This window comes from Tamandua tetradactyla, chromosome 7 (genome assembly GCF_023851605.1).
Source record: "Tamandua tetradactyla isolate mTamTet1 chromosome 7, mTamTet1.pri, whole genome shotgun sequence".
Lineage (NCBI taxonomy): Eukaryota > Metazoa > Chordata > Mammalia > Pilosa > Myrmecophagidae > Tamandua > Tamandua tetradactyla.
In genome coordinates, this window is record NC_135333.1 from 15,599,605 (window position 1) to 15,621,128 (window position 21,524).

A 21,524-nucleotide genomic window follows, 5' to 3' on the forward strand; every position below is an offset into this window, starting at 1 on the left:
ACTGGCCTGGTAGCCAGCAGGGCTCGGGGTTCCCTCCCATGGGGAAACTGGAACCTGAAATAAAAGGGTCAGCCTAGAACAGAGCACAGTCCCTGGAGCCAGGAAGCCCTGGATTCAATCCCTGCTCTGCTGCTAACTAACCATGGGACCATGGACAGCCAGCTAGCGTCTCTTGCCCTTCGTTTCTTCATCTGTGAAATGACCCATCTCTCCTTCAGAGAGTTGGTATGAAAGTAACATGAGTGTTTAGCACGGTGCCAGGCTGCATAGCAAGCATTAATAAAAGGTGTGTGTGTGTGTGCTTGTATATCTATATATAATACATATATAAATTAAGGGTATACTATATAAAATTTATATACAGATTAACAGTGCCCTATATAATTTATATATAAATTAGGAATAGACTATAATTTCTATAGAAGTTAAAAATATAATATAAAATTTCTATATAAATTAAAGGCATAATAGATACTTTATATATAAATTTAAAGTACATTATATACAATTTATATATGAACTAGGGGTAGATTATATATATAAACTTTTTTTTTAAGGCTGATGGGAGCCACAAGGTTGCAGAGGGCCTGGGCAGCGTCGGCAAAGGGGCCACAGTGCAGGGGCCGCCATTGCTGGCAGAAGAAGGCGATGTGCTCAGGGTGCTGCTCAGACTGGCTGGTGAAAAGCATCCCCCGTGGCCTCCAGCAGTGGGTCCTCAGGGGAAAACTGCTGTTGACCAGGTGGGTCTGTTATCGCGGAAGGGCTGTACTTTCAGGTTGTTTTGCTGTTTCTAAAACCAGAAACTAGAGCCTATAACTGTTGCTAAGCTTCTTTTGAGAGGAATTCATGGAGAAACAGTAGCTAAAGCGCCACGAGGAGCCATGTCCGTAAGTCACCAAGGGCGCCCCAGCCAGGTGGGGGGGAGAGGAAAGGGCCTGAAGGCAGCACGGGCCCATGCAGGTGGGTCCTGAGCCTCGCAATGCCACCAAAGCAGAGCCTCCTCCTCTCCGCCTTCCTGTCGCCGACCCCGAGACTCCCAGGCTCAGGAGGGAAGCGACCCAAGTCCAAGCGGTTGTGGGAAGTTGAAAGGCAGGATCTCTTACAGCATGACCCCGAGCCAGCAGCACGCTACACCATCACGTATTTATCCCTGCAGGTATCCTCCGTGGTTTTTCTCTTGTGTTTTTCATTTCCCGTTGTGCTCTTACCACGGCCCCTCATCTGGAGTCACTGCCAGTAGCACCAGGCCTGGCAAAGAGCGACTAGACGAGCAATCGGGAGATGGGAGATCTGAGGAGCTCCTCAACACCAAAGTAGTAGCTTCCTCGGGCCCCATAACAAAGTACCCAGACTGGCTGGCTTCCAGCAAAGGAATCTATAGACATGGTTCTAGAGGCCAGACCTCTGAATCCAGGTGTCGTCAGGGCCCAGTGCCCTCTGGAACCCGGAGGGGAGAATCCTTCCTTCGGGTGGTGACCAGCAAGCTTTGGAGTTCCTTGGCCTGTAGCCGCAGCACTGCAACTTGTCTGTCTCCATGTTCACATGGTCTTCCCTCCTGTATCCGTCTGTTTGTCCAAATGTCCCTCTTCTTATAAGGACACCAGACATGAGTAGAACATACGGAATAAAAATCAATAATAGGGGGAACGAATGTTAAAATAAATTTAGTTTAAAATGCTAGCGATCAATGAAAGGGAGGGGTAAAGGGTATGGTATGTATAATTTTTTTTTCTGTTTTTGTTTTCTTTCTTTTTCTGAATAGATGCAAATGTTCCAAGAAATGATCATGATGAGGAATATGCAAATATGTGATGATATTGTGAATTACTGATTATATATGTAGAATGAAATGATCAAAACAGGAATGTTTGCATTTATTTGGTGTTTTTTCTTGGTATTTAAAAAAGTAAAATTAAGAAATAAAAAAAAAAAAAAAAAGAACACCAGTCATGTGGGATTAGGGCCCACCCTAATCCCGTTTGGCCTCATTTTAGCTACTCACATCCTCAAAGACTCTGCTTCCAAATAAGGTCACATCAACAGGGCAGGAACTTAGAACTTGAGCATGACTTTTGGCGTTGACACAGTTCAACCCATAACATCCAGAGAACCTCAGTTTCCTCGTCTATAAAACGAGAACAAGTGTACCAGCTCTGTGAATCTCCCAATGAGGTCATGTTGGGGCCGGGACGGGAGCATTTGAAAATCAATGAAACATTGCACATGTACACTCCTTTCGGGGTTTTGCACACCACAGGGACTCTGGCACGTTAGCTTATATTTTTGGCACTAACACAAGAGCAACATTAAAATGCATGAAAGCTTCACATTTCACACCCATGACAGAAAGGCTACGAGTGCTGGAACAGCAGACAGAGGTTTATCTCCACCGTTCTGGAGAAGGAATGCTCAGTCTTTGGGTCATGACCCCAGTGGGCAGAAGAATCTAATTATTATGGGATGCATGAAGAAATTCTTAAAAAAAAATTCAAGGTCAATTCTGTTTTACCTGGATTTTTACATTCGATTGATTCCAAAAAGATCCGGAGTTTAACGGTGAGATGGATGTTGGTAGAAAGAATGTGCAATCATACAAGTCCTTATATAGTATAAAAGTATATGCTATGCAGCACTTTTAAGAGCAGGTAGGCAGGTGCAGGTGAGAGAGAAGTTTGGGAGGTAGCACAGACTGTCCCACAGCCACGAAAACTGGAAATTATGGCATTCGGGTACACTGAGGCATCGGTATATTTGGCTTCATCCTCCTTCACATCTACTTAACAGCTAATTTCACAGTGAAGATGCCAGTCTTCCCCTGGTCTGTAGATCTTAGCCAAATAATCAGAATAAAATAAACCAAAGCCCTGTTTCACATCCATGGATTTTTTCCCCCTTTGCATCCCAATCACACAGTCTAGGGCAACGGTGAAGTATTAGAAGTCTATCGAACCCTTCCCCTTGTTGATCTGGCCCTTGAAGGAGACATAGTTGGCAGGGCAGGAGTGAGGAGGCTCCAGTGTGGCTGGAATGAACCAAGGGACGGGTCCCAGGAGACTGTGCGGCTATTGATTCCACCTGCCAGTTGTCTGCGGGGAGAATGAACGCCTTCCCCGGGAGAAGCACAAAGTGATAACTGTGAGAGGTGCTTATCAGGCCACACCCATCTGCCAGGAGACCACAGTGAGCCTTTGTGATCTGGAGGCTGAGTGCAGGATGGGTGGGGAGCAGCCCAGGAACAAACTCACCCCAGCTCCAGGGGTCGGAAGGAAGAATGTACTTTAACAGGTGTGGTCTCTCAGCTCAGTCCACATCAGGACATTTTTTGCATTGAGATTCTTTATAAAATTAAAGGAAGAGGCCAGAGGGAGGATGTGAGCAGCAGAATAGCTAAAGAAAAAAAAAAAAAGAAACGCTATCTCACCTGCATCACTGCACTTGTTGGGCAAAGAGAGAAGATATCACCAAAAGAGAAAAAAAAAGAAAAAGAAAAAGAGGGAAACCCTTGTTTCTTAACTTGTTCATCTCCCTCTATCAAGTGTCTGCATTACTGTGCCATTTCCCATGAAAACAGAGATTCTGAAAGATTTATATTTCATTTACTATAGAGGAAGAAATATTTCTAACCAATCCAGCTTTATGGAAGGAGGCCTGTGCCTGTATCTCAGATCCAGAGCTTTCCCCCTGGCTACCCAAATGCTTGTGTTTTGAACTGGAGTGAGCAAGAACAAGTTTAACAAGGGAGGAGGAGGGGGATGTGCTGGGGAATTTCAGAATCAAAGAACACACAGATTTGCAATTCTTAGCTCTGGTTTGTAGAATTACCTTACCCCAGGCGAGGCTCCGTAGGAAACAGTAGGCTCTGCTCATGCACTGGAGCTGTGCCCCAAGCCCGTTGCTTCTGTAGAGTCTCCCTTGGGACCCATCACCCCTCACCAAGGCCCTTGCCCAGGCTGATTCGGCTCTCTTCCCTAGACCGGGACTGACCACCACTAAGGCCACTTATGGGCTCTGCCTTGCCAGGAGGCACTATGATGTTTTCTTTATTAGTCCCTCTCAACAGCGAACTCCCTGAGAGCAGAGGTGATGTTCCTAATGCGCTTGGGTCCCCTGAATTTCTGAGCTCAGTGCCTTGCAAACGGCTGGCACTCAAAACATATTTGTTAAATTGAAAACGAATGGGATTATATTACAGAAATAGTCTCCTTATTAGTTCCCTGCCCTTGTTACACAATACCATTGTGTGACTAAGTGAAAAATAAATCAAGTACTAAGAAATAGTTAGCAAGAAGAGTAGGGAGTCTGTACTGGTTCGAGCCTGTTATGTACCCCAGAAAAGCCTAGGTTCTTTTAATCCTTCCCTGTGGGTGCAGACATTTTGTGGGTCGGACCTTTTACTTAGGTTGTTTCCAGGGAGCTGTGACCCCACCCATTCAAGGTGGGGCTTCATGCTTTACTAGAGTCCTTTAAGAGAGTTCACAGAGAGCAAGAGCTCAGAAAAAAACACCCCTGGAGAAGCTAAGAGAGAAAGAAATGCACAGAGACATTAAAGCAGAATGAGGAGAGAAGGGCCAGCAGATGTCACCGTGTACCTTCCATGTGACAGGGGCACACTGGATGCCAGCAGCCTTTCCTCAAAGAAGGTATCTCCTTCTTGATGCCTTAATTAAGACATTTTCATGGCCTTAGAACAGTAAATTTGTAACCTAAAAAAATCTCCTCTGTAATACCCAATCCATTTCTGACAGCTTTAACAAACTGAAACAGGAGTCCTTTAACTAGTCTTCAGGAGAAAAGAGTTCCTAGGTTTTCCCCCCTAAATTAACAAAGAAGAGGCTAAAGGGACAAGCCCGATGTGAGAAAAAGGGGTTTGTTTTGAGGACTTGGATGGTAGAAGGAGAGAAGCAGGAGCAGGCCACTCCAAGGTGAAAACACATGTCTCCTTGGGGCTGGGAGGCAGATAGGGTTGGGCTGGGAGGTTGTGCAGGGCTGGGCTGGGGAAAACCACCCCTTCCAGGAAAAAGGGTTCTGCTGGTGTACAAGCCTCAACGTCTCCACCAGGCATCTGGTGCCCAAGGGTCCCTGCAGCTTTAACTATAGAAAGAAAGAAGCAGTAGGAAGTGCTGATTTCAGACAAGCACTGGGGAGAGGAAGCATTGCTTTCTGTAAACCTGTTGGTTTGGGGCGCTTCCTGCCACAGGCTGATGGAAGCCCGAAGAGCTGTATTGCTTAGCCCCAGTGGTCCACGGTCTGTAATGGTTGGGGTTGGATCCAGGGATTTGTGTCCCTCCCCTTTTCTCATCTGTCAACACACAGAGCCTATTATCTCAGTGGTGGGGAGCCCACAGAACTGCCGTTATTTCCTGGGACTCTCTGAAACCCCCAGGAAGGCAGCAGGGAAACCCCTGTTCCCCAGTCATGAGCCTACACCCCTTCACTCCCTCCCAGCTTTGAAGGGTTCCCCAGCAAGGGCGGTAATGTCTGTTCTTCGTCCACTGTGTGGGGGGTGATGCTGATTTGGGAAGTTTGGGGTCCCTAGGCATACCGTGGGCTCTCCATTGTACCACAGGACCACCTGGGAAGTTTCTGTTCTCAAGTAAAGGCAGAAATTCTGCTCAGGCAGCCCCCATGGCAAGGCTAAGAGAGGCAGGCGATCACTTTATGTCTTCCAACTCCACCAGAGAGGAAAAAGGGGGCATTTAAAGAGGCAATGGGAAAGTAGCAAGGGCTCCTTTTTAAATTTCATTGCTGGAAGTCAATCTCTAGGACTGTGATAGTTATTCTGGGTCACCCTTGTCCACCACTCCCCACACACTCCAACGTCACACCACACACATGCACATTTGCACACACACACACACACACACACTTTTACTTCATTTAAAGGCAAAGCATTTTCCCTGAGACACATCAAGATGGATGTGCAGACAAGAGAGTTCTGAACAGTCAGGAGGAGCTAAAGACCTAGAGTGTCATCAAAACTTTTTGCTGCAGAGGATGCAATTTGTTTCTTTATTTCCCCTGAACTCTAAAACCTCTGAGTAAGCCTGAGCTCATAGGGACAGGAGTCCTTCAACCGAAGAATGTAACATTATTTGGAATGCGGGAAGCTGCTATGAACTGGATCAGCAAAGCCTTGCACACCCTGCCAATCAGATCATTTGAAAAGGCTCAGATAATGAAGGATCCATTAGAATATCGAAGCCAGTGTGTTTAAATAAGTGTAGGGAACAGGAAAGGAACATTCCTGAATCCTCAGTTCCCATGAGATGTCATACTTTCCCCCAGTATCCTCTTGCTGGAGACGGCCAGAGGTTCTATTGCCTGCGATCCAGTTAAATTGAAACTCAGATGAAAGAACAGAATGGTGTGGAGGAGTGAGCTGGCTGTAGAAGAGGCTTCTTGTTCCAGTTCCTGAACCGAGCATCAAGGAAGGTGAAAGAACTAGTCAGAGCGCGACTGCCTCTTGGAGACCCAGAACCCTCCATTACATCTGGAGCAGCCTCCCAGCGCCAGCATCCACCTTCTCTAGCCTTCCTCCCACCCCACCCCCAGGCTCCCCTTGCGATCCGGCACACACTCCCTGCCTGACACAGCTGTGGAGATCTGAGGCACTGGCTCATCCTGCAGGCCAGCAAAAAATAAACTCCCAGAGCCGAAAATGATGTCTCTTTTCTGAGATACTGTTCTGCTGCTTGCTGCTTCTTCACGACCCAACCACAACACTTCTGGGGTACTTACTATGCACTCACGTCACTGTGACAACTGGGGGCAATAAGAAAAATGGCAAGTGTTGGTTCAGTGATCACAGAGGGTTTTTTAGAGATAAAACGTGGAAATATTGGTAAAGATCAAGTGGAATCCAAGCACAGAGTATGAGTACAAAATCAGTTGTCTGGATCAAAGGTACAAAAGGTCCCATGGATTTGAGGTTGCCTCTCACTTCTGGAAGCCACCCAAAATCATTTTTCAGACCATATCTATTCTAATTCAGAAACCATGGTCCCTGTAACTGTAGGAACACTGAGGGCAGTAGAATGAACTTTTATCTGAGATGGACAGGGAAGTTCCCCAGAGGAGATGGGAAATGGGATGAGCCTTGAGCTGAGGAGCTGCAAGTGAGGCAGGTGCCTACACAGAGAGAAGGACGGGAGCAAAGGCTGAGCCTTGAAAGCAGAAACTGTTCCTGAGCACTAGGTGAGGCAGTGTCCAGGGCAGAGCAGTGGGGAGTAGAGTGATTGTAACCAGATAATGAAGGGACTCAAATGCTCAGCTGAGGGATGGAAAGCTCATGATTTATGCCAGCATTGCCCTGGTGGTATTCTGAAAAACGTAGGGTTCTAGCAGATCATAATGAGTTGAATAGTGCAACCCCTCCAAAAAAAAAATACATATCCACCCAGAAACCTCAGAATGTAACATTATTTGGAATGGGGGTCTTTGTAGATAAATTCAGGTAAGGCTCTCAAAATGAGATCATCCTGGATTCTGGATAAAGTTGGGTTTTGGAAGAGAAAGAAAAGGAGAGACAGACACTCAAAGGCACAGGGAGAAAGCCATGTGAAAATCGAGGTAGAGATCGGAGTGGTGCGTCTATAAGCCAAAGAACACTGTGGTTTACTGGAGCTACCAGAAGCTCAGAGAGCGGTAGGGAACAGATTTTCCCTAAAAGCCTCTAGAAGGAATCAATCTTGTCAAGACCATGATTTCAGACTTCTGACCTCCAGAAGTGTAAGCCACCCTTCTCTGTCCTGCTCTGTTCCCTGGAAGGCTGACGTCTAGGAACTATATGATCTGGACTTTCACGCCCTTTAGCTTTGGGTTAGGTTCAGACGATGTAACAGATGGACAGGCAATTGGAATGGGGGAAGAGAAAGAAGGTGGGACAAGTGTGCCCCTGCTCCTCTCTGCCACACTGGGTTTGCTGGTGGCATATCCCTCTATGGAGGTTTCAGCTCCTGTCGGGCAGTGCCTCTCCCAAGTCCATGGCTCTCCCAGCCTCCCGTAGCTGTTCCCTGCCCTTATCCTTAATGCCTCAGGTAGAAGCAGCTTCTCTGTGTTGCTAGTCCCTGGGTGCTTCATCATTCCTTGTTGGTTTCCTTAATCTGTTCACACTTTTGTTAATAGTCCCTGCAATTACTTCTTTGAATGAGCCATCTGTTTCCTGCCAGGATCCTAGTCAAGTGAATTTGGGGAAATGCTTGAAAATGTGCAATGCTTATTAGCATTTTAAGGCTCCAAAAAGTCCTGTAGTAAAGAAACTCTATGTTTAATCCAGAACTTCCCAAATTCCCATTTGTCTAAAAAATTCTAAAATCGTCTAAAAGAATAGCTATTAATCTGTGCACAGTATAAGAATTGCTGTTATAAACTAACAGTCATTTGAGAAAGACAATGATACATAAAAAGTGATGCTTTAAGAGAATTATTTTGGCCACTGGGGAGAGTGGGTTGGGAAGAACAGAGAAACAGGGAGACCATGAAGTGAGCAAATGGAATAGTCTGGGCATAAGGGTGATTTGAGTGGTGGCAGTGGGAAGGAAGAAAAGGGAAAGCTGAGATGTTCTACTGTGTCCCTTCTGTCAGTTCCTAGTGGTTTGGGCCTCCAATGGAAATAGAGCCTCTGCCCATGATGAGTTTCTTGATTTGGTGTCAGTATCTGCTGAGAATTCTTATTAGGGACACTCAGAATATACCACCTAACCAACCAAAAAGTTGACAAGAGTCGAATGGAATCTGCCCACTAAATACATGCAATTCCTTCTCCCTGGTGGTGGTACAAGTCAAAAACAGAAGCAGTTTCAATGCAAGTCTGTAAATTTTAATAACCATGATGACATGTTATTCAAGAGAAATTAGGATGCTGATGACTATGCTTTGGTGAATGTCATGGTCAGGTTCATGTGTCAACTCGGCCAGGTGGGTGGTACCTGTTTGTCTGGTTGGGCAAGTGCTGACCTGTCTTTTGCAATGAGGACATTTCATAGAATCAAATCATGATCACGTCGGCTACATCCACAGCTGATTCCATTTGTAATCAGCCAAGGGGAGTGACTTCTTTAATGAGTGATGCTTAATCTAATCGCTGGAAGCCTTTTAAGGAGGATTCAGAAGAGACAGGCTCTCTTCCTGCTTCAGCTGGCGAGCCTCTCCTGTGGAGTTCATCCAGACCCTCCATCAGAATCGTCAGCTTCACAGCCTGCCCTGTGGATTTGGACTCTATGTTCCCACAGTTACGTGAGACACTTCTATAAATTTTATATTTGTGAGTGTTGCCTGTTGATTCTGTTTCTCTAGAGAACCCTTAACTAATACAGTGGGCAATTAATAGGTCTCTTGGTCTCAAATGAATATGAAACTGTTCCCACCCCCCACCCCCAACAATCTGCTCAATGAAGGGCCTCAATTTGTGAGATTTTGTTCCATAGAACATCAGCCACATCCCTCAACAAAATTATCCAAGGGAGAAGGAACACTACTCTATTCCCCTATCTACAAATTCCATGGACCAATGTCATGCCGGAATTTCCTCGTTTTCTTACTGAGGCATTGCAGCCTGACTCAAGAGAATCCTCACCCCCTTTTGTTTTTCTGTATTTACATTTCTGCTTAACACATTTATCCTAATAGAAGTTTTCACAGAAATCCAGAGATGGAGCTGTAAATCCCCAGCCTTCATATAGATCCTTTGTTACGGTGGTATGATCAATTCTCAATTATTTGCAATAAGGAAAGGAAGCATTAGCGTTGTATCAGAGAACTGCAGGAAGTCTGCTCTGCAGGGCTGGAGTGCGAGCAGACATTCTTTGGAGCCAGGTGCGCACTTCAGCAGTAATAAGAGCTCTTGGTCTGGATGGAAAATGGAAGCAGCCCTTTATAACTGGCTTAGTCTCAGCTAGATGACTGCTTCCTTAGAATAGAGCTCATGGGTTTTGAAGAGATATGATGACTATCCACAATACCTAAGGGCAGTCATGGGGAAGAGGGAAGATGCTAATTCTCTGCAGCTCTGATGAATTGAACTAGAATGGTAAAAATTATATAGAATTGGGCTCAATTTCAATTGAACTGAAGGAAACCCTTGGTGGCTGTGGCAACTCTCAGAAAGGTGATGATCATAAAAATGCGGTTTTGTTACTGGGAGTAACATTATAAATCAATCCTACCTGTAGTTCAATACACAGCAGCTCTTCTTAACTTTCCCAAAGGAAAAAAAAATACGTAGACCTCTGCAATGTTCTTAAAGTCACAGTATGATAAATGTTAGAGTGGAGAACAAGATGTGCATGGTCACTTTGAGAAAAGGTTTTTTTTAATGCAATTTTATGAGTTATATTCACATGCTCTGTAATCATCCAAAGTATACAATCAATGGTGCACAGTGTTCATATAGTTTTGAATTCATCACAATAGATTTTTGAACATTTTCATTACTGTAAAAACAATAGGAGTAAGAACCTATCTCAACCACTGAAACTATATTTTGTTTCATTTCTCTCCCCCCTTTTGGCCAAGAAGATTTTTTCACTCCCACGATGCCAGGGCCAGGCTCATTCCTGAGAGTCATGTCGCACGTTGCCAGGGAGATTTACATTCTTGGGAGTCATGTCCCACATTGGTGGGGCAGAGAATGGTGAGTTCACCTGATGAGTTGGTTTAGAGAGGGTGGCCACATCTGAGGAACAAAAGAGGTTATTGGGGGTGACTCTTAGGCATGATTATAAGTAGGCTTAGCTTCTCCTTTGCAGGAATAAGTTTCATAAGGGCAAGCCCCCAAATGGAAGGCTTATCCTATTAAATTAGCAGTCACTAAAGCTTGAAAGAATATCAGGTCTTCCCCAGGTGGGAATAAACATTTCTGCCTTTGGTATCACAGAGAAGTTGAAGTTTTAAAATACAGTAAATATCATCCTTTACCCTTTAGTCTGCTTTACCTTCGTCCTAACCAGCTTCATTCATATCTCTAGTTGATTAAGTCTGATCCCTTTTTCAGCTTTTTCAACAGTTGCTGTGAGAAAAGGTTTTTTCATACCTGAATGTGTTTGACATCTTTTCTTGGCATGGAGTCTGGGGAGCTGTCCATCCTATTTATTTCAGGAAAAGGATAGGTCAATTTCAAAATTCTAAACCTTCATATTCAAGCAGACTTAGTGAAATGAAAATCTGATCCTCACAGAGCTCTTCTCACTGGGAGCTGGAAAGAGTCAGAGAAGGGTGTGGTTTGGGGGGAGGCTTCAGGAGGCAGTTCAAGGGTATTAGGTCATTTTTGTTTGGAATCACTGATTGTCACCCTAAAAAATTAATCAAATATATATGTATACCCCATGGTGGCTCAGCAGGCAGAGTTCTCACCTGCTATGCCCGAGACTCGCGTTCGATTCCCGGTGCCTGCCCGTGTAAAAAACCAAAGAAAGGGTGGGCCACGGTGACTCAGCAGGTAAGAATGCTTGCCTGCCAAGCCCAAGGACCCGGGTTCGATTCCCGGTGCCTGCCCATGTAAAACAAAAACAAACAACAACAACAGAAAAACCAAAGAAATATATATATATATACCCACACACAAACACACGCACCCTTTTTAAAAAGAGACAAGGATCGGTAAACAGTTCTAGAGGTCTTCCTGGCTCCCTCCGTGCAGATCGCAAACACTTTGTATTGACCAGATGGAGAAGGCAAAGCAATATAGGAGATTAAGTCCCCCAAATAAAAGAAATTTTCCTCACAAACCTGCCACATTATGAGATCTGAGAGGACACACATTAGACGGCTGCTTAACTCGGGATGATTTGAACGTGCGCTGAGGGTTAGATAATCTCCCGTGACACTGTGAGATTCCCCACGCCCCCGCCCCCTTCCAGTCTGCAGGAGAGAGGAAAGACCTCCACTGAGTTACAGAGGTCAGGAGGAGAACTGGAGCCAGCACCAATGAAACTGCTGAAACAGAGGCTCAGGCAGTCATTATGCCTTTCACTTGAGGTTGTAACATATCCTAGAAAATCATTTGTCTTCACAGCAAATCTTAATTTGTAAAAGTGGACATTGAAACTCATAGGGTAGAAAAATTGTTGGAAATGTTAGAGTGAACAAGTATCCAAGCCAGGAAAAAAAAGACAGGTGCTCAGGAAGAAGGCTGTTTTCAGGAGCCAAAATAGTGACTCAAGGTGTTGGAAAACAAAACAATTAAACCAGTTGTTTTGCATCATGTGGGCACAACCAGCCAGTGGATTAATCTTTTATTTTTCAACTAGGTAAAGAAGCATTGTGTAGGGCAACCTAAGTCAGCTGAGCTCTACCACCTGATCTAATACCAGCCGAGCACCCATCCTCCAACCCGAGTCTTCTTCATTCCTTTCCTGGGGCCCCACTGTAGTTCAGCAAAGGGGGGTTTCTTGAATCCTTGTGATTCTAGCCTGGTCTGGGGAGGGAGCGTGCCTGCCCATTTCCTCTCTCCTGCAGGCTGAGCGAGAGAATGGGGTTGAAAACAACTGCTCCTTTCCAGGTCTGAATATAAAAATATCTCAATGTTTCCCTTTTTGGTAGCCCAGAGTACCCCCCAAAGATCTCATTAGTAGGAAAGATGAACTAAATATCTCATGTGTCCCTCTGGCTGGCTCATATCATGGAAGAATAAAGATCAGTAATGATCGATGTCCAGCTTGCCAAAAACAACTTTGGGGGGAACTTACAGACTGCAGCAGTGAAGACATGTGTGCAGTTTAGATTGGATGAGGATGATCATGACGACGGATCTGAGGAGCTCCCTCATTCTACTCCATCAGAAACCAACGTTGTCGCAGAAGGAGGGAGAAGCTGGAGACCCCACAGATTCCTTTGGGACTTTCCCTCTGATTGGTCCTTTTCTGTGATCTGTCACATCACCTGGGAGGACTTCCTAGGCTGCAGCCTATGCCCACAGGGAAATTCTACTTTATAAACAGAGCTGTTTGGTCTGTTTTCAAAAGGAAAGCAAAATATTATAGAAAACGCAGATACTATGTCTCATAGACAAGATCAGAGGAAGGGCATGAGGAGAAAGATTGGCGGTTAGTTGTCTGTTTCTTACCCATTATTATATGCTCTGTTTATGTTTTCAACAAGTGATTTTCCATTCCTGGTGGAGTGGTGTGAAAGGGTCACTGAGACTATCCCTCAGGCACTGGGAAAAGTACAGACCCAAGCGTCTGCAGCCTCTGCTGCAGAGTGCCAAGACACTGCTGATTCTGTTCTTCTCTGTGTTTTTCCTTCCTTGGGTTTCTTAGAACATGTTTGTTACTCCTTATGGAGCTGAACATCAAAACTTAGATTAAGCCAGGCAGGCCAGTGGCTGTTTGAAATGGTACAATTTGGGGACTTCTCCCACCTGTCTGCTGGACACTGCCCTCGCCTGAAGTTACCACCCTTTGAGATACTTTCCTGGTTGGCAAAAAAGATGGGACTATTGTCTTCTTCAGGGAAGCCTTCTTTGATTCCCTCAAACAAGTTTTCCCATCATAATAGACTTTTCCTTCATAGCTTTTTGTACAGTTATAATCAATCAGTTAATGAAATTTTCCTGTGATTGTCCATTTAATGTGAGCTCTCCCACCAAATCATAAGCTCCTTGAGGGGAGAGTCTATGTCAGTCCAGTTTACCTCTTTATCTCCAGCTCACAGAGCAGAGACTGGTACTAAGTAGATGCTCAATACTATTTGTTGGGTGAATGACTGGCTGAATGAATGAATGAATGGCATTATCCCCCAAGAGGACACAGTCACCAAGAGAGAAAGGATGCAGGCCTGTTGCCATGGCTATCAGCTTATCCATCCGAATTAGTACAGGAGGTTCTTTAGTGAAGCCAAATGACATAAAAAGAGCAAACACTAAGGAACCCCTGCCAACCGGGACCCAAACCCCAATTCTGCTATTTACTAATTTGTAAACTAGGTTAAATTTTGTTTTGTTTTTAATTTTTTTATTTATTTAAGAAAACAGTACACTTAGAACCACCAAAAATGGATATCTTAGTGCACTTAACCATGGGTATATTTAAATAAAGTATCCATATAATTATTGTAAAACCTGTGTTTGTACAGTAAGTTTAAATTTTAAATAACCAATTTAAAATTAAGGCAACAAGGAAAAAATCTACAAATTCAGATGGCAAAGTTCTTAAATTCTAAATATTAAACACTTAGATACCATTTAATCAGCTGTCACAACTGTGAATGTTCTCAAAATATCAAGTAGAGTTCTTACAAATTGTCTGCATTGCTATAGTAATGAGTACTCAGATAGTTTTTTAAAATATGCCTATGGATACACTAACTAAGATATTCATTTTAGGTAGTTAAGATTTTCCTATGTTAATTTATAAAATATTGGTATCTTCATATTTTCCTGAAATCAGAAAAATGTTTAGTTTTTTTTTTTTTTTCGCATAGGTGGGCACCGGGAATCGAACCCGGGTCTCCAGTCGAGAACTCTACCACTGAGCCACTGTGGCCCACCCAGCTAGGTTAAGTTTTCATCTCTTAGTTCTTCAGTGTTCTCATCTGTAAAGTGGGAAGAGTGATTGTTCCTGCTTCAATGATGTACTGGTCATAAGGCGCTTAGTACAGTGTCTAACACAGAACAGGTACTAAGTAAACATCACTTTCCCCTCTGCATACTTCCCCCTCACCTTGGGAGGGAACATTGGCAATCGTGGCGGAGGGTAGTTGAGGGAGTTTGAGCTGGACAGGGAGCCCGTTCTAGGAGAGACCCCTAACTGGGCATGGACAGGTCAAGCATGGGTGAGGCCCAACGGTGAGGGTGACATTGGCAAGAGCATCCCCTATCTGCCCAGCCGAGCCACAGGGGGAACAGACTCCTTGAAAGAGATGGGACTGTGCTGATTAAAAAAAATATATGCCCAAGAGGGACATATAGCAAAAATTGCCCATTCAACAAGCAGTTTTCAGTGTTCAAAAAGGAAACCTAGGAAGACAGGGGTTAATCCACACGTCCAAGGCACAGAGCTTGGCGAGGCCCCATACCCTATGATCCACCCCATTTTGCCTTCTGCAAATTTGCTATGACTCAGGCAACCCCATCTCCCAGTTTCAGGAGAGAGAAGTGGCAGGGGAGATGGAGGGATGGACAGAGGGAGGCAAGGTGAAGCAGGCAGGGACACAGAGTAGGAAGCTGGGTGGCGAAGCGTGGCAAGGGAGTTTGGAAGATGTTTTGAGAGAGGATGGAGGAGGCAAGTCAAGGGTTGGTGGGTAGATATGAGGCTGAACATCGGCCCACATGTCCGTCTTTCAAACATGCATGTCTCCTTTTCCTAAAATAGGGATGGGAGAGGCAGATGCAAACATTTACCAGCTCACTATGTGCAGACATTGTGCCAGAGACAGAACAGTGGGCAAGCAGACAAGGCCATGCCCTCCAGAGAGTCTAGACAGGGAGAAACACCCTCAATATATGAGATACAGCCGTGGAGTTTCAGACTAGCGAGTGCTGGGAAGGGAAAGGCCAGGGAAGTGCAGCGCACATGCACCAGCAGGCTGGACTGGGAAGTCCAAACACAAACTCCCCTACACTGCCTTTCCTTGGTGGCCCTGTGTTCTTCAAAGGCCATGCCTCTTCCTCCTGGGGAAGAGGGAAAGAGCAGGAAACCTGTTATCGATGTGTGGATGCTCACAGCCTGACGATGAGCCCTGAGGTCCAGAACCCAAAGGGCACCTGCCCCTGTTCCACCTTCGCCAGGTGGGAATTAACAGGAGCAACGATGCTTCCTGTGAGCTATACATACTCAGGTAATCCCTACAAGGTGCCTGTGTGTCAAGTGTTATTTACCCATTTTATGGATTAGGAACCTGAGGCCCACACAGGTTCAAGAACATGGTCAAGGCTTCACAATCGGCTGGTGGTGGATCTGGAACCTGAATCGGGTGGGGTCTTCCTGAGGCTCAGAGACGCTCCTGACCAGGCTTCCTGGGGCCCTGGCTAGCTTGCCTGGAGGTTTCGCTGTCATCCCGCTCCCCTCATCCTAGCCCTTAGTCTCCTGTCCTGGGTGAGCACATCCAGCCTCAGGACCCCAGAGGCAGGCATGAAGGGAGACGCAAGCATTGACTCAGAGGCTGGGCACTTTCTCAGCGGCAGGAATTTCCGGACCCCTCCTCTCTTTCAGCAGCAACAAGTGTGAGGATCTCCCCTCTCCTATACCCCAAACGCAGAAGCAGGCCGCTGCAGAGCAGCTGGCAAATGCGGAACCAAACACCTGTGTGCCAGATATTACAGCTGCATGTGTGAAACGTGATCTGTCTGCAGCGCCTGTCACATGCTGCGTCCAGTTGTTATATCGGGGGCAGGTTGGAAGCGGATCCATTGAAGAGAACTTTCCGTGGCAGAATTTCAAAGCACAGGCACCCAGCCCTCCCCTTCCTCCCGCCCCAGCATTTTCTTTGCTTCTCTCCCTTTGGCACTCAGCGTTTCCGGCTGAGTTTGCCTTTCGCTATTCCTGGGCCGTGACAGTGTGGAGAGTCGATTCCTCCTCATATCTGCACATTCTACACGGCAACACGAGAGCTACGTAGCCCTCAGGAGCGCGTTTCATCTTCAAAGCGGTTGTTCAACTCTGGGTTCCAAATGCCGAATATCTGGTTGAAACGCTAGCAGATCCCGAGTTGGTGGGTCACCTTCAGAATGGGGGTGCCCAGGGCCGCCGAGAGGCGCCCCACAATTTGGCTCCACACGTCGTGCCTGCCTGGTGCTGTCTCCTCGCCCCGGGGGTGGGGGCGCGGTAGTTCTGCTCCAAAGCCCCAGCTCGTCTTCTCTTTCTTCTTCACAGAGAACTGTTTATTTTCTGCCAGAAGCACTTTCAGGGCTTCGGCTGATAGGAACAATTAGCCCACATATGGAAAAGGGAAAAGGTAGGACGTTTTACAGACGGCTAAGAGGATGGGCAGAGGAGGAGGCCAGAAGAAAAGCACCAATTGTTTCCAGATATGAAGTCTCAGAGTTAATTAACTGCCCAGAAGGCAACTTTGCAGAGGGGTCACAGGCTTTCCCCCGCAGCCAACCATGGGGCACTTCCCCATGAAATAGGAGAAAGGAAATAAAATGGCAGAGCACACTTCGGATCTGTCCACCTGGTCTGGAATGCCACGAACGCAGTGCCACCGCCAATGCCTCAGGGTTTCCCAGCTGAGAAATGGGAGAGCATTGCACATAGCAGGCAGCTGTCCTATCAAAGCCAAATGGAAAAGGGCTGAGCCTGAATGTGACTTCCAAGGTAGCCAACCCCAAGTTCATACATATGAGTCTCAGAGGAAACAGTGATTTACTAAGGTCCTCAGACAGGGAAGGACTTATACCAGAACCAAGTCTTCTGAGGCTTCGGCTCCTGCTCTTTACAGGTGTTGGAGCTTCCAAACCTGATTGACCACCAGAATCCCTTTGGGGGCTTTTTAAAAGTGCAGCTATCCTGCCCCCCTGCAGGCCCACAGTAGTCAAACCGCCTCAGATGGGTCAAGGGTATATGTATAAAAATTGTCTTTCTCAGATGGGGGGAGGAGTGGCCTGGTCACGTGTCTGCAGTTGCATTTTGTTTTTTTTTATGCTGGGACACGCAATCCTTTGGCAGATATTTACCACTTTTTTTTTTTTTTTTCATGGGCAGGCACTGGGTCTCTGGTATGGTAGGCAAGAATTCTGCCACTGAGCCACCACTTCCCAGGGTTGGTTCCTTTTTCCTGGACCCCAAGACCACAAAAGGACTGGGATTAGAAAGCACCGTCAGCATCCCCCTTTAGACAACCCAAGCAAATCAATAAGTCTACATGGATACAAATTCACCAGGCTTCTTTACGTTCCCTGAATGAGGAGGGATTGCAGACCTGACTCAGCACAGCCTAAGATATGTCAATAATAACAGCATTCAATACTGAGCACTTACTTTATTTTGGGATCTGTCCCACCACTTTACGTGGTTAGTGTTTAGTCATTTAGCCAGTCAACTTATAATTATTCAATCAATCTTCACAGTGACTTTAGGCAGCAGTTTTCTTTTATTATCCCCACTTTACAGATGAAAGAGCCGAGGTCAGGAAAAGTAAGTAATTTGCAGAAGGTCCTCAAGAGAGTAAGTGATCTGACGAAGATCTGAGCCCAGAACTGAGAATCTGAACCTCGAAGTGAACGAAGAAGCCAGAACTCTGGCTGATTTCCCACACAGTCTCAAAATACCAAGCTCTGGGGCAAGCAGCCACGTGTTCCCTTGACCTACTGCCCCTGACATGCTTAAAGGAGCAATTTCAGATTCCTCCTTTCTGAGGTTATCCTCACTTAGTTCTCTCTCCTCAACTTTCCTTTCAACTAAAAACAAAACAAAATAAGAATTTAATTCCAGAAATCTTTCTTACTTGGATCAAAAATTAGTTCTTGCTTTTGTCACACTGAAAATTATACCGTCTACATCTGTTTGCCCCTTCCTTCACCTTACTGCACATCATGTCCAACGTCAGCCCTGTCAGCACTCAAGATGGCACTTTCTTGGTCCTGTCCAGAATGTAATTTTCACTTGCCCCTGAAAAAATCGATAGGGAAAGGTTCTAATTCCCTAGATTTCGATTTTTCAATAAAAACGTGAAAATGAAACTCTGCAGGATGGCAGCCAAAATGGTGTCCCTGAGCCAACTGCGGTCTGGGGAGAGGCTCGCCGAGAGTTTCAGAGAAAAACACCAACCTTTGACGCTGTTCTCCTCAGATGACATGTTGGGGAGAAGAGGAAGCAAATGAGGGCTGATGAATCTATATGAGATTCAGCAGTGCTCCATCACAGGAAAACTTTGCACTCCGGAGAGATTTATTGCAAAACGCAGGCTGTCCTGGGGTGCTACTTCTGCACGATATAGTAAGAAGGAAAGCGCTTAACTTTGGAGTCAAGTCACACCTGAGTTAAAATTGTACCTCCGTCCTGTATTAGCTACTTCTCATTTAGAGGCTCCGATCATCCTACTTCTTCAGCCTGAAGAGTGGGGAGGGGGTGGGTAAAGAGGGGAAGAAGAGACAAGGCAAAGGTGCTGATTGAGTTCTCAGCGTTGATGTGAGGAGTAAGTCCATATATGTGAAAGTGCCCAGTAGAAGGTCCTGGCTTTGAATAGGCTTTCAATAGGATTCGTTTCCTGCTTTCCTTCCCTGCCCCCTCTTTCCCTTTAACTTCAGCTGAACAGCTGACACCGTTTATGTCAGTGGAGGGCCAGAATTGAACTATTCAGTTACCTACACTGGGACCTCCTAATCCACTCATGATGGTGTCAGACCTAATGAAAATGTCACCACCCGTCTCCAGATTCTGTGACTTAAGACTCTGAAAGCGAAACTGCCGGAGTTCCTTGCCGCCTTCTTCCATGGTTGTTTTCCAGTCGAAGGGAGAAGAAGGAGAGCGGCTGCAGCCTGAGAGCTCAGTCCATAATGTGAACCAACCTCCCTTCCCCTGCGTGCCCAGTTGGCAGCTCCGCCAGAGCCAAGGGCAGCTTTGGCCATCAGAAGCACTGAGTCCTAGGATTCTAGGGCACTGCCACGTGATCCTGGGTGGGTCACGTAGCTTCTCGATGCTTCAGCTTCCTCAGCTGTCCAACAGATTAATAACAGTGAGGCACACTTTGACCCAGTGTGGCAGGGTTTAGCAAAGGAAGGGCACCATAACAAGTTCAGTGGGCGGGAGGGTGGAATTTTAAGAAACCACACACATAAGGATCACTGGAGTTTATTATTTCATGGCTCCTCCCTGTCCCCCCAAAACAAAGGAAAGGACATATTTAAGGCCACCAAGATAACACCTACCACCTTCTCAAGGTTCCCTGGCATCTGTGTTGAAGTGTGAGGGGCTCTCATGCTGACCCCAGGAGCTTCCAGACCTGTGGCCTGAAGGCTGTGGGGGCCAGGCAGGCAGGGGAGAGAGGAGAAATGGAAGCTGCAGCTGGCTGTTTCAGGTGACCACACACAGGGTTTTAATGACTGGCCTGCCTGGCCCCATCCCTGGTTCATCAGGACTATATCCAGGAGAGACAGGATAATCCCCATGAATAGCTTTTATCAGGAAATGAAGGGATGGATTCTAGATAGGCGCAAACAACTGATGCCAAATATAACAAAGGCATTTCTGATTTTTTTTCCTAGGAAAACAAAAATAAGTAAGCAAGCTCTCTTCCATACATGGGAGATGGAATGCATAAGGCTTACTTGGTTTATATTAAGAGCAGAGCTTTTGGAAGACTTTGAGGCAGAGTTTTCTGGGCCAGCATGGGAAGGAGACAATTGGTCAAAGGCAGCCAGGGTTTTCCTTAGTGATAATGCTGTAGGTGACAGATAGTTCCCCTGGGACAAGAGCTGTCTAGAATGTGCCCACAGAGAAATCTGAATATACAACCTTATCTCATTGCAAAAAGTTGGAAAAGACCTAAATATCTATCAGTAAGGGCCTGGCTAGGTTAGACATACAATGGCATACAAGTATGCCATTAAAGACTATTAAAGTTAAAAATGATGTTAAAGATTCACACATTTTGACATAGAAAGATATGTCCCAAACAGTAACTGGGTGAAGAAGGTAGCTTATATAAAATATATAATACAATCCCGTTTATGTGAAAGGAATCCACACATCTGTGCTGTCTGTATGCATAGAGAGATACCCTGAAAGACACTCACCAAAATTTCATCTATGGTTTACTTCAGAGGCTGAGATCTTGAGTGATTACTTTGCTTTTGTTCTTGTTCCTTCTAGATTATTTGACTTTTCCTTTTCTTACAAGGAGCAATTACTTCCAACACACACATACTATAAAGAATCCACTTACCTCTTTATTTCTGGTGAAAAAAAATCAAGATTAAGAAGTGAGAAGGGGATTGAAGATTTACCTGATCTTCTAAGACACCTGTTGTTAATAAAGAATAAAGCCCTCTCTGCCTTCCTAATAAAATGTAAAATCCTGAGGAGTATGGTCGTACCAGATGCCATCAAAATTATCTCCTTTGACCTCAACAAATCCCCTTTCCCAACCCTCTTGCAGAGAAAACTGACACTTCTCATGGCCATTTCTTTCCCTTTTCTCTTTAGTGCTTTTCGTGCAGACATATATTGAACATGTACAGTAGATGAGACCTTCTCTCAGAAAGCTATTCCCTCATCTGCTTGCTGTGCTTCGTTTCCATTGACCAAAATCCTCACGGAGGGCAAGGCCGCAGTGGGAGGTGGTGCCCACGTATCCTCTTCTCATGTATGGTGTGAGTCAGCCCTGACTACAGGACATCTGCAGCCTCTCACAGTGAAGTGGGTTTGCAAAAGTAATTCCTCTTCTGTGATAACATGCACAATCTCAAGAATCGTGTGGTCACTGTTTGTTTGACATTCATTCATTCAATATTTATTGTCCACTGTGTGTCAAGACAGCTCTAGGTGCTGGATAAACAGCAGTAAGCAAAAAAAATCTCTATCCTCAGAGAGCTTATCTTCTAGTGGGAGAAAGGGGGTGACAAAATGCACACACATATACTTTAGGAG

General features: G+C 45.6%; 1 long non-coding RNA gene across 2 annotated transcripts; it reads right to left on the bottom strand.

Moving 5' to 3' along the window:
* Positions 1–531: 531 nt before the first annotated feature.
* On the bottom strand, positions 532–3,999 carry LOC143689503 (uncharacterized). 2 transcript variants are annotated; one of them, XR_013178808.1, is made up of 3 exons: positions 3,828–3,999; positions 2,003–2,125; positions 532–1,588 (listed from the first exon to the last, which is right to left on the bottom strand). It is a non-coding gene; the product is annotated as an uncharacterized LOC143689503 (long non-coding RNA). The 2 variants fall into 2 exon arrangements; XR_013178807.1 differs by lacking the exon at positions 3,828–3,999 and adding an exon at positions 2,510–3,121.
* Between the last annotated feature and the right edge of the window lie 17,525 nt (positions 4,000–21,524).